Here is a 14197-nt window from a genome sequence, read left to right on the forward strand (position 1 = left end):
ATTGTCCAAGTATAATATGTTTCTCAATACTATATTGGTAAAAACCTGATTTCTCTAGTGCATACTCAGACTTCACATCTCAGTCATCTTTGCCACTAGGTAAGAAGACTCCTAGGTATCTCCTCCTCAGGTAGACAATGATCAGGATCCTGGAAGATGTGTCCTGCCAGGAAAAGATAATAATTCATCAGAGTATTGTACAAGGATGATAACCTTTGATGAGACTGTGTAACCTTCATTGTCAGGCCACAAAAGAGGTTAAGAATTTTCCCTCTTCTTTGTTTTTGCATAAATATTTCCCTTTTCTACCAGTTCAGTGTCATCATTACTTTAAAGGTAAGAACTTAGAGAATTTATTTGAACCCTAATTTTTAAGCTGTTTAGTTTCAGGGTTCACAGTCTGTACATAGCGTATTCCATCAGCATCATTCAACCAGCTAGAATTTATTTTGTACTTGTTTTTGTAAAGCAGTGAGGTTAAGTGACTTGCCCAAGGTCAGCTAGAATTTATTAAGCACTTACTAGGTACCAGTGATAAGCACTAGGAATAAAAGATTAAAACACATTTCCTGTCCTCAAGGAGTTTATAATTTAATGGGGGTGGGGATAACAAACAAATAGGCACAAACAACCTACATACAGGATAAATAGGAAATAACAGAAAGAAGGCACTGGAATTAAAAAGGTTAGAAAAGACTTCCTGTAAAAGATGGGATTTTAGTTGAGACTTAAAGAAGCCAGAGAGGTCAAAAGGTAAAAATTCCAGGTAGGGACAATCAGAGAAAATGTTTGGAGTCAGGAGATAAGAGGGTCTTGTTTGTGCAACAGCTGGGGATGTGCCTACCACAAAAATCCCAACTTCATTTTCATCCTTAAATGCCTTTAGAATGACTTTAGAATGACTTCTGGCCAAGGTATCTTTAGACTGATTTTATCCTTCACTACTATTTTATGAAAAGAGGCTACTAATAACTGTCCATCATCCTTTCTCTTAAGATTTTGCTTTTTTGTTTTACTTTTTAAAAATTCATTTTTATTTTCAGTTCCAAATTCTCCTCCTCCCTCCTCTACCCCAACTCATTGAGAAGGCAAGAAACACCACTCCCTTTATACATACTTCATAAGATTTTGTAACAAATTTTTATTTCAACCCAATGTCATTTGGCAATTAAATCAGATATTTGCTACCTAAAAGCTCTATCTTCTAAGCTCCGTCAATATTCTTGATGTGATAATTAATTCATAGTGATTAAATTTCTTTATAAAATTATTATAATGGCGTTATTTCTGTCATTAATTTCACATTTTTAATTATCTACTTGTTTAAATAATTCGAGAATTTTTAGAAAGCATTTCTAACCCAACATCACAGACCCAAAAGTACTTATAAGGAAATTATAAAACTAAAAAGCTTGTTGTTGTTCATCCTTAGTTCTTGAAGAGAACCAATGACATCAGGAGGGTGATGACTTGACTTACATCTGGAGGGCATCCAGGATGAGAATACATCAGGAAAGGAGGCATTAAATTATGAGTTCCTCGAAGGGAAGGACTGTCTTTTGCCTTTCTTTGTATCCCCAGCATTTAGCAGGGGTTTAATGTAGGCTTATTGACTAATTGACATTCAACTGTGGATCCTATCTTTACCTTTTCATAACTGACTATACTATGCTCATTGTTTAGTTGATTATGTTTTTTAAAAATTAATTCAACAAAATGTCATCTTACAGGTTTTTTCTTTTTTCTCTTTCTTTTTTTCTTTTTTTGTTTTTTGCAAGGCAAATGGGGTTAAGTGGCTTTCCCAAGGCCACACAGCTAGGTGATTATTAAGTGTCTGAGGCCAGATTCCAGATTTGAAATCAGATACTCCTGACTGCAGGGCCAGTGCTCTATCCACTGTACCACCTAGTCACCCCCTTACAGTTTTTTCCTACAAAATGTATTTCTTCCAATCAATCACCAATCCATAAATATTTATTGGATGCCAACCATTTACCAAAGTGTTGGAGATAAAAAAAAAAGCAAAAATATGACAGTCTGTGTCCTCAAGGAGCTTACATTCCAACATGAGGACAATAAGTACATAGGTATAGAATAAAAACAAAATCACAGTAATTCAAGGAGAGAATTACTCCTTGGAATTCTGGTAAGTAGTAGGATTGAGGAAGGTTTCATCTAATCATCAAAATCATTCCAAATTTTTTGAAAGATATAACAACAGGAATAAAACCATTGGTGACCCTCTATTCAAAAATATTAGGAGATGCTTAGAGCAAATAGATCTGTGCCAATTAAAGATGATCCCCACTGGAATAGAGGGGATTAAACAAATTAAATTAATTTAAAATTAATTTAATTAAATTAATCCACATTAAAGAGGGATTCCTAATCAATAATAAGGTCCTCCAGATGTTAATATTTATGAATAACTCCATCCTGATTGCATCAATGATCCTGAGCATTGAAGTCATTCAAAGGAGTTTGGCTTGATCATCCACAGAGGAAAATCCAAGAAGATGAAGGATGTCCATTACCCAGATTACAACATATACTTGGAAAGGACAACCAGTATAACGTGGGTTCAAAGAGGCAGATGATACAATAAATAGGGTCCAACATTGAATAAGAGGATGAGATCAGGCTGGATTGCCTTTCTGAGATTGCAAAACTCAATTTATGACTTTGTCAAGGTAATAATCCACAGGGCTATGCTTCCAAATCCATGGCACAATGGATAGCATATCAGACCTAGAATTTGGTAGACCTGAGTTCAAATCCAGCCTTAGACATTTACTAGTTCTGTGATCCTGTTTGCCTCAGTTTCCTCATCTAGAAAATAAACTGGTGAAGAAAATAACAAACACCTCTGTTATCTTAACCAAGAAAACTCCAATATGGTCAAAAAGAGTTAGACATGACGGAACAAAAGCAACATGCTTCCAAATAAAGAAGCATCATAATTATACAAGTTTTTGCAGCAATTGCAAAATTGTGTGTGTCCTGAAATTTCTTCTTATCTAGCAAGTTTCACTTGCATCTCTTATACATCTACAGAAGTGGAAAAACTGTTATCTAAACTATTTACAGATTACAGAGAAGCCAGGCGCAAGATCCCTGCAAAAGAACCTGAAAGTAAAAGAAACATCTAAGAGGCAACAGCTGACCTGGGTTCCCAAAATTGTTTATGTTCCAACTCAAACAACAAGGTTTTATGGCTGCAATTAGAAACAAGGGGTCACTTAAGCCAAGAATGGCATTTGTACTATGCTACCTTATCAAAGCGAAATTTGCAGTTCACTTTAGCCTTCAGAATTCTTTTCAAGAAGAATCCTACTCCCTTAGGTAAGCAAAGCAAAAGCCCATATTTATTGTACCAACCTACAGATGTACTTGTGTGATAGTGAAACACAAAATGCAAGAGTGAAGAATTCAACATGAATGGGTTTGAATCAATTGGTGAAGGGGTCAACTGATGACTTCTGAGCAAAGGAGTGTTCTGGTTCTAGGTAACCACTAATGCTGCAGCTCCTAGTGGGAGTGCTACTTTCCCATTTACAGAGAACATGGCAGCATTGCACTCAGTTTCAGATGGTTGTCCGAAATGGCAGAAGCAAGGGGATGCAACCTGGCCTCTCTCTAAGGCCTTACTCCGTCCACCCACCTATCAAAGAAATAAAAATTACCTTCTATTTTTAGGGACCAAGATTTAACCAGCATGGTTACTCCTTTTTATTTAGGCAAATCATAACCCCTTCATACCCTGGTAGTAATAATAATAATAATAGCTGGCATTTCTATAATACTTAAAATTTTCTGTTTTGTACATACATTACCTTAGACAATATGGCTTAGACATTTACTAGCTGTGGGGATCTGGCTAAATGACTAACCATCTCTATGCCTCTTCTCAACTATAAAATGATGATCATAATAGCACCTGAATTGTTGTGAGGGTCAAGTGAGACAATATCTATAACACTCTTTGAAAATCTTATCGCACTTTTTTTTGGCAAAAGTACTAGAGTGGGGGTGGCTAGGTGGCACAGTGGATAGAGTCAGGAGGACCTGAGTTCAAATCCGGCCTCAGACACTTAATCATCGCCTAGCTGTGTGGCCTTCGGCAAGCCACATAACCCCATTGCCTTGCAAAAAAAAAAAAATCTAAAATAAAGTACTAGAATGGTTAGTTCTTTCTCCAGCTCATTTTACAGATAGAGAAACTGAGGCAAACAAGGTCTAAAGTGACTCACCCAGAGCCACACAGTCAGTAAGTATCTGATGCCAGATTTGAACTCAAGAACAGGAATCTTCCTGACTCCAAGTTGGGCATACCACCTAGTTGCCCTAAAGCACTACATAAATTTTAATTATTATTCTTGGATTTTTTTTATGACAACTATGTGAGATAGATAGGGCAGGGCTGTCCAACCTTACTTTTAAGAGTTTTTATTAAAACAATAGAGATTATATTTTGATTTGCCATTTTAGTGAGAGTTCTTCTGTAGTTCATTTACTAAATCATTTAGTAAACCCACAGGCAGCTACATTTTGGACTGTCCTGTTCTAGGGCATAAAAAAGGGATAGAGTATAAAGCTTCAAAGGCAGATGGAATGTCACTCCATTGTATAGATGAGAAAACCAAGGCTTCACAGTTAAGTGACTTATCCATAGGCACACAAACAGAAAGTATCTGAAAGGTGGAATTTGAATTCCAGCCCCTCATCATCATCAAATCTGGTACACTTTCTATAAGACTACACCTTGTTTCTTTACCTAATAGATGATCTTCATGAGTTTCTGTGACTAAAAACTCAACAACTAGCCCACTATGTTGATGGTAATAAGAATAATTAGTACTAGCAAAGTCCTTGACATCATTCTATTTTCATCACACAACATCACTTGAGGCCCGTATATTCCCATTTTATCAGTGATGAAACTAAGAATCACAAAGATTCATAATGTCTTTCTCAGTGACAGGGCTAGTAAATACTGATTCAGTTGTTGGACTTGTCTTTCTAACTCAAAGCACAGGACCCTTAACCAATGTCAACCAATTGCCCAAATAAATTTATTTAAGTTGGTCTTTGAATGACTATGACATAGTTATTACTTGGCCTGTTGTAGACCTTCCTACCTCGGTTGGGTCTGCCAGAGTTTAAACTCTGTTGGCTCAGCCTTCGAGCACATAGGATTAGCCACCACCACCTCTCCCCACCATAAGGCATCCAAGAAGATTGTTACTGGAGAAGATATTTAAACATCTAATTAAAAGCCAGATTTTTCCTGCCTATAATTTGGATATTTAATCTTATATTTTGTCTTCCTAGGAATTCTCATATGCTCTAACATGCATGTGTGCCCCTGGACTCCCCCCACAGTTTCTCTTGGAACTTATTTATTTCTTCTTTTGCTGTTCTCTCTAGTTGGGTAGGGTTGATTATGTGGTTCTTAAATTCCTGTCCTGTTATGAATCAAATTAGAATGTGTTATTGAGCTCCTATTGTGTCTAAATCATCTCTTTAGGGACATTGAAATCATAAGTCCCATTTGTATGATGATTTAATAGTCACAAGGCACTTTCCTCATAATAATCCTGTAGGGTGGCCCCAAGAGTGCTTTGTTTCCATTTTATATGTAGGGAGTAGACTAGATTGCTGGAGGCAGATGGGGTGGAATGGGGTGGGGGAGAGGGGAGAGAGTCTAGAAGTACAGTAAAGGTTAAGAGCTGCACCTAGCCTCATTTTATCTTGCTCCTGGGGTAATTTGCATCATGCCTAGGTTATGATGGGAATGCAAAATTCTCCTCCATATAACCTCACCTCACCTAGGAAGTTTTTTTTAAATTTTTTTTATTTATTTAAGACAGTGGGGTTAAGTGACTTGCCCAAGGTCACACAGCTAGGCCATTATTTAGTGTCTGAGGACAGATTTGAACTCAGGTCCTTCTGACTGTAGCGCCGGTGCTCTATTCACTGTGCCACCTGGCTGCCCCCCTCACCTAGGCAGTTTTGAAGAGACTCAGGCTCCTTAGAATTAAAAGGAATTTTCTGATCTCTCGAAAAAGAGTTTCTTTATATGGAGATAACCAGAGCCTCAGCAGAGAGGTTCCGTTCCAAAAGGTAGATGCCAATGCCCAAGGCAGTGGAGACATCCTGCTGAGCATCCCATAAGGGAAAGCAGCCCATCTTCTGGTGTCCTCACCAGAGGACATCAGAGTCTCTTAGGGCAGAAGGGAGCAGGGGACGGGGTGATGATGCCACATTTGGCATATGATGTTGCCCAGATACATGCGGGTCCAACCGAGCAGGGATTATAGGAGTGTGCCACCCCATCCCACCCCCAGCTTCACCCAATATCTTTTTAATATAGAGGGTAATACTCAAAGGGAAAAAATTTCTCTATCAATAAAAACAGAAGTATTAGTATGGTTTTCAATTAATTTAATCATGCAATTTATTATGCTGGATGCTGGGACTCAAAGACAGAAAGCAGGGGGAGCCCTGTTCTTAAGTCCTGCATTGGCAGGCCCCCATGGATGATACATGCCCTCCTCACCCCACATCACCGACTTCCTCTATTTCTCCAAGATGGGCATCTAAAGCACCACTTTCTACCTAAAGACTTTCATGATCTAGTCAAGTGCTAGTAACCTCCCTTCCTCTTTAATTGTTGTTGTTCAGTCATTTCAGTTGTGTCTGATTCCTCATGACCCCTTTTGGGGTTTTCTTGGCAAATGGCTTGGTATTTTCCTCTCTAGCTCATTTGACAAATAGAGAAACTGAGGTAAATGGGGTTAAATGACTTGTCCAAAGCTGGTAAGTGTCTGAGGTCTGATTTGAACTCAGGTCCTTCTCATTCCAGGGCTGACCCATAATTATTTTGTAAATACATTTGTATTCCTATTCAATAAAAGCTCCTCAAGACTAGAGTTTGTTGCATTCCCTGTATTTGTAACCCCAGTGTCTAGCATAGAGGCTGGTGCCTAGTAGAAACTTAATAAATGCTGGTTGATTGTTGACTGATGCTGAAGGGCTGCAATATGTCCACAGATAAATAAATAAATGATAACTTGGGAACAGAGAGAGTTCTTTACAACCTGGGGAGAAGGGCTTTGGTATCGACAGAGCAAGCTCCAAGGAGGAGGTGGTACCCAAGCAGAGGTAGGAGGAAAATTCTAAAAGGCAAACATGAAGAGATCATATTTTCTAGGCATGTGGGGAGTCCAGCTATGCCAACACAGAGACAGAAGGTAGAATACTGTGTCTGGAGAACAAGCAGTTGTGCAATTGGAGTGAGTAAAGTCATGTGAAATAGGACTGGAAAGACAGGATATGACAGGCCTTAAATTCTGAGATAAGAGGGAGTTGGGCAGTTAGGCAGTTGGGTGTAGAGTCAAGATTCGAGTTCAAATCTGATCTCAGACACTTTTCAGTTATGTGTGTGGTCAAGTCTCTTAACCCTATTTGCTTCAGTTTCCTCATCTGTAAAAGGAGCTGGAGAAGGAAATGGTAAGTCATTCTAGTATCTTTACCATGTTATTGGTTTTTTAGTTATTTTGGTCATGTCCAACTCTTTGTGACCTCATTTGGGGTTTTCTTGATAGAGATACAGGGTTAAGTAAAGCAAACAATGTTAAGTGTCTTACCCAGGGTCACAGAGCTAGAAAGTGTCTGAAATCAGATTTGAACACAAAAAGATGAGTCTTCCTGATTCCAAGGTCAGTTCTCTATCTGAACACTACTTATTTGCAAAGAAAACCCCAAATAGGTTCATGAAGAGTCAAACATGACTGAATCACAAATAGTGAGTTTCTGAAGACCATGGAGCAAGGGCATGATATGGTCAGATTTGTGCCTTAAAAAAAATTTATTTTGAGTCACATAAGAAACTTCTCTAAATCATTATTAATTAGAAAAATACAAATTAAAGCATCTCTGAGGTACCACCTCACACCTCTCAGTTGACCAATATAACTAGAAAGAATAATGATTGGGACAGCTAAGTGGTGTAGTGGATAGAGCACTGGCCCTGGAGTCAGGAGGACCTGAGCTCAAATGTGACCTCAAACACTTAATAATTACCTAGCTATGTGACCTTGGGCAAGTCACTTAATTCCATTGCCTTGCAAAAAACAACAACAACAAAATGATCAGTGTTGGAGAGGATGTGGGAAATCTGGGACACTAATGCATTGTTGGTGGAGCTGTGAATGATCCAACCTTTCTGGAGAGCAATTTGGAATTATGCCGAAAGGAGGGGGAGGGGAGGAGGAGGAGGAGGAGGGAAGGGAGGGAGGGAGAAAAATTATAAAACTCAAAACCTTGCAAAAAAAAAGTTATTTTGATAGTTGCATGAAGTCTGGACTTGTCCAACAAGCAGCTTAGATAAATTCACAGAAGCATATGACCAAGTTTACTGTAGGGGAAATGGATTGTGCTCACTCTCACCTGCAAATATAGACAATCAAAAAACTGCTTTTTCCTGGAAGGTCCCCACTGGGGCTGGTTACTTCAGTTGGTTAAAGAACCCAAAAGATGCCTTCACTGTCTGCACTTTCCAGTCAACCACAGAAAACAGACCCTGTCCTATACCTGATACCTGTACAGCCAGCCCTGCCAGCTGCATCATCATATGTGATACTATGGAATGGACCAATGACTTATCATACTCTTAATTGAGAAAAGAAAAGTTACATTTTTCTATTGCTGGTGAATTCTTCACTTTCTGACTTCTTGAATGAAGTATTTTTGAGAAGATTGGCTTATACGACGTATCTAAGTCTTTGCAGATATACTGACAGAAGAGCAAGGCAGAACTTCCTACTACTTACAGCATTTTTTTTTGTTTTCTTTTCAAGTCGAGGAACCTAGGCTTTAATCTAAGATTTGAAGCTAGAATTTTTCTCCCCACTGAATGTGGAATCTTAAATGAGTCACCTAACAATTCCATACCTCAGTTTCCCTCTCTGTTAAAAAGTAAATAACAGGCCAAGAGTTAGTGCAGTAAAAATGAAATTGAGGAAAACTTAGGTTCAAGTTTGTCTTCTGACAAACACTGGGTGAACTTCTCAGTCCCCCAGGCAACTCTGAGATTATAAATTGCAGAATGATTATTGACCAGCTTTGGTAAAGGAAATGTTCCCTCTGGGAGGTGCTTTCCTGATGAAATTAAAAAAGCTAAAACAAACAGTAACTGGGCCAGTCTTCCTTGTGAGTGTGTGTGTGTGTGTGTGTGTGTGTGTGTGTGTGTGTGTGTGTGTACTTTCTTTTTTTTAATTTAAATTTATTTTTTATTAAAGATATTAATTGAGTTTTACATTTTTCCCCAATCTTGTTTCCCTCCCCCCTCCCCCCCACAGAATGCACTCTGTCAGTCTTTACTTTGTTTCCATGTTGTACCTTGATCCAAATTAGGTGTGATGAAAAAGAAATCATATCCTTAAAGAGAAGTCTAAGAGGTAACAAGATCAGACAATAAGCTATCTGGTTTTTTTTCCCTAAATTAAAGGGAATAGTCCTTGTACTCTGTTCAAACTCCACAGCTCCTTATCTGGATACAGATGGCACTCTCCTTTGCAGACAGCCCAAAATTGTTCCCGATTGTTGCCCTGATACAATGAGCAAGTCCTTCAAGGTTGAACATCACCCCCATGTTGCTGTTAGGGTGTACAGTGTTTTTCTGGTTCTGCTCATCTCACTCAGCATTAGTTCATGCAAATCCCTCCAGGCTTCCCTGAAATCCCGTCCCTCCTGGTTTCTAATAGAACAATAGTGTTCCATGACTTACATATACCACAGTTTGCTAAGCCATTCCCCAATTGAAGGACATTTACTGGATTTCCAATTCTTTGCCACCACAAACAGGGCTGCTATAAATATTTTTGTACAAGTAATGTTTTTACCCTTTTTCCTCATCTCTTCAGGGTATAGACCCAGTAGTGGTATTGCTGGGTCAAAGGGTATGCACATTTTTGTTGCCCTTTGGGCATAGTTCCAAATAGCTCTCCAGAAGGGTTGGATGAGTTCACAGCTCCACCAACAGTGGAATAGTGTCCCAGATTTCCCACATCCCTTCCAACAATGATCATTATCCTTCCTGGTCATACTGGCCAATCTGAGAGGTGTGAGATGATACCTCAGGGAAGCTTTAATTTGCATTTCTCTAATAATTAATGATTTAGAGCATTTTTTCATATGGCTATGGATTGCTTTGATCTCCTCATCTGTAAATTGCCTTTGCATATCCTTTGACCATTTGTCAATTGGGGAATGGCTTTTTGTTTTAAAAATATGACTCAGTTCTCTGTATATTTTAGAAATGAGTCCTTTGTCAGAATCATAAGTTGTAAAAATAGTTTCCCAATTTACTACATTTCTTTTGATCTTCCTTACATTGGTTTTATCTGTGCAAAAGCTTTTTGATTTAATGTAATCAAAATCATCTAACTGGTTTTTGGTGATGTTCTCCAACTCTTCCTTAGTCATAAACTGTTCCCCTTTCCATAGATCTGACAGGTAGACTAGTGCTTGATCTTCTAATTTGCTTATAGTATTGTTTTTTATGTCTATGTACTGTAACCATTTGGATCTTATCTTGGTAAAGGGTGTGAGGTGTTGGTCTAATCTAAGTTTCTTCCATACTAACTTCCAATTTTCCCAGCAATTTTTATCAAAGAGGGAGTTTTTATCCCAATGGCCAGACTCTTTGGGTTTATCAAACAGCAGATTACTATAATCATCTCCTGTTTTTACACCTAGTCTATTCCACTGGTCCACCACTCTGTTTCTTAGCCAATACCAAACAGTTTTGATGACTGATGCTTTATAATATAATTTTAGATCTGGTAGGGCTAAGCCACCTTCTTTTGCACTTTTTTTCATTAAGCTCCTGGCAATTCTTGACTTTTTATTTCTCCATATGAATTTACTTACAATTTTTTCTAACTTGTTAAAGTAATTTTTTGGAATTTTGATTGGTAGGGCACTAAACAGATAGTTTAGTTTTGGTAGAATTGTCATTTTTATTATATTAGCTCTACCTATGCATGAGCAGTTGATATTTGCCCAGTATTTAAATCTAATTTAATTTGTGTGAGAAGTGTTTTATAATTGTTTTCAAAAAGATTCTGAGTCTGTCTTGGCAAATAGACTCCCAAATATTTTATATTGTCTGAGGTTACTTTGAATGGGATTTCTCTTTCTAGCTCTTCCTGCTGTATCTTGCTAGACATATATAGAAAAGTTGAGGATTTATGAGGGTTTATTTTATAACCTGCAACTTTGCTAAAATTACTAATTGTTTCCAGTAGTTTTTTTAGATGATTTCTTGGGATTCTCTAGGTAGACCATCATATCATCTGTAAAGAATGAGAGTTTTGTCTCTTCCTTCCCAATTCTAATTCCTTTAATTTCTTTTTCTTCTCCAATTGCTGATGCTAACATTTCTAATACAATATTGAATAGTAGTGGTGATAATGGGCACCCTTGTTTCACCCCTGATCTTATTGGGAATGCCTCTAGCCTCTCCCCATTGACTATAATGCTTGTTGATGGTTTCAGATAGATACTGCTAATTATTTTAAGGAACAGTCCATTCATTCCTACACTCTCTAGTGTTTTTAATAGGAATGGATGCTGTATTTTGTCAAAAGCTTTTTCAGCATCTATTGATATGATCATATGATTTCTGATAGGTTTGTTGTTGATATAATTGAGTATACTAACAGTTTTCCTAATATTGAACCAACCCTGCATTCCTGGAATAAATCCTACTTGATCATAATGTATTATCCTAGTGATAACTTATTGTAATCGTTTTGCTAAGTTTTATTTAGGATTTTTGCATCTATATTCATCAGGGAAATAGGTCTATAATTTTCTTTCTCTGTTTAAACTCTTCCTGGTTTAGGTAACAGTACCATATTGGTTTCATAGAAAGAGTTAGGCAGAGTTCCATCTTTCCCTATTTTTCCAAAGAGTTTATATAGGATTGGAAGCAATTGTTCCTTAAATGTTTGGTAGAATTCACTTGTGAATCCATCAGGCCCTGGAGAATTTTTTTTAGGGAGTTCAGTAATGGCTTGTTGAATTTCTTTTTCTGAGATAGGGTTGTTTAGGTATTTAATCTCTTCTTAATTTAACCTGGGCAACTTATATTTTTGTAAATATTCATCCATTTCACTTAGATTATCAAATTTATTGGCATAGAGTTGGGCAAAATAATTTCAAATTATTACTTTAATTTCCTCCTCATTGGTGGTGAGCTCACCTTTTTTATTTATGATACTAGCAATTTGGTTTTCTTCTTTCTTTTTTTTAATCAAATTGACCAGAGGTTTCTCAATTTTATTGGTTTTTTCATAATACCAACTTTTGGTTTTATTTATTAATTCAATAGTTTTTTTTGCTTTCAATTTTATTAATTTCTCCTTTAACTTTTAGAATTTCTAATTTGGTACTTAATTGGGCATTTTTGATTTGTTCTTTCTCTAATTTTTTTAGTTGCATGTTTAGTTCATTGATTTCCTCTTTCTCCAATTTATTCATATAAGCATTTAGAGCTATAATATATCCCCTAAGAGTTGCTTTGAATGAATCCCATAGGTTTTGGTATGTTGTTTCATTATTATCATTATCTAGGATAAAATGGTTAATTCTTTCTATAATTTGTTTTTTGGTCCACTCATTTTTTAAAATGAGGTTATTCAGTTTCCAATTTGTTCTGGGTCTATATCTCCTTGGCCCAGTATTGAATATGACTTTTATTGAATTGTGATCTGAGAAAGATGTATTCACTATTTCTGCCTTTCTGCAGTTAATCATTAGGTTTTTATGTCCTAGTACATGGTCAATTTTTGTATAAGTTCCATGTACTGCAGAGAAAAAGGTATATTCCTTTCTATCCCCATTCAATTTTCTCCATAAGTCTACCATATCTAATTTTTCTAACAATCTATTTACCTCCCTAATTTCTTTCTTGTTGTTTTATGATTCGATTTATCTAGAACTGATAGCGGGAGGTTGAGGTCTCCCACTAGTAGAGTTTTGCTGTCTATGTCTTCCTGTAATTCTTTCAGCTTCTCCTCTAAGAATTTGGGTGCTGTCCCACTGGGTGCATATATATTCAATATTGAAATGACTTATATTGTCTATGGTACCTTTTAGGAGGATAAAGTTTCCTTCCTTATCTCCTTTAACGCTATCTATTTTTGCTGCTGCTTTGTCTGAGATAAGGATTGCTACCCCTGCTTTTTTTACTTCAGCTGAAGCAAAATATATTTTGCTCTAGCCTTTTACCTTTACTCTATATATATATCTCTCTGCTTCAAATGAGTTTCTTGTAAGCAGCATATTGTAGGATTCTGGTTTTTAATCCACTCTGCTATCTGCTTACGTTTTAAGGGAGAGTTCATCCCATTTACATTCAAGGTTATGATTACTAATTCTTTATTGCCCTCCATGCTATCTTCCCTCTGTTTGCATTTTCCCCCCTTTCCCCCCCTTTTATCCATATTCCCCAGTCTTTTGTTTCTGAAAACCACCCCCTTCAGTGTGTTTGCCCTCCTATATCAGGCCCTCCCCTTTCTTTCCCCTTTCCCTTTTTCCCTTTTCCCTTCCTTTTGTTATTTCCCCTTATTTCCCCCCACTCCCCTTCCCTTTCTCCATCCCCCTCCCCTTTTCCCCTTTTAATACTTGAAAGGTTAGATGTTTTATAAGTTAACTGAATATGTGTAGGTTGACTTTAAGCCAAGTCTGATGAGAAGAAGATTCAGGTGTTTCTCCTCTGCTCCCTTCTTCCCCACTATTACCATAGGTTTTCTTGTACCTCTTAGTGTACAAATCCCGAGGTAGATGTTCTTTCTCTTGGCTTTTCTTTCTGGGTTTTTTTGAGTCAGATTTCTTTTAAGATGTGATAGATGGGGAAGAGATCAGGAGACTTTAGAACTGTGCCTGTCTTCTCTCCACCATCTTGGCTGGAAGTCGTATATGTACTTTCAAAAAATTTAAACTCTATAACTATCAAAGGTTTATTATAACCAGTAATGATTCCTTGATCAGGTTCTCCCTCATGAGACTAGTTGTCAAGAAGCACAGATTTCTTCCTTGAATTTGGCACAAAGTAGATGAGAATTTAAGTGAACTTCTTTGTCATCACCCAAAGTAAAGTACAGAGATCCAAGGCACATCCTAAATC

This window comes from Macrotis lagotis, chromosome 7 (assembly GCF_037893015.1).
Source record: "Macrotis lagotis isolate mMagLag1 chromosome 7, bilby.v1.9.chrom.fasta, whole genome shotgun sequence".
In the NCBI taxonomy this organism is placed as follows: Eukaryota; Metazoa; Chordata; class Mammalia; order Peramelemorphia; family Peramelidae; genus Macrotis; species Macrotis lagotis.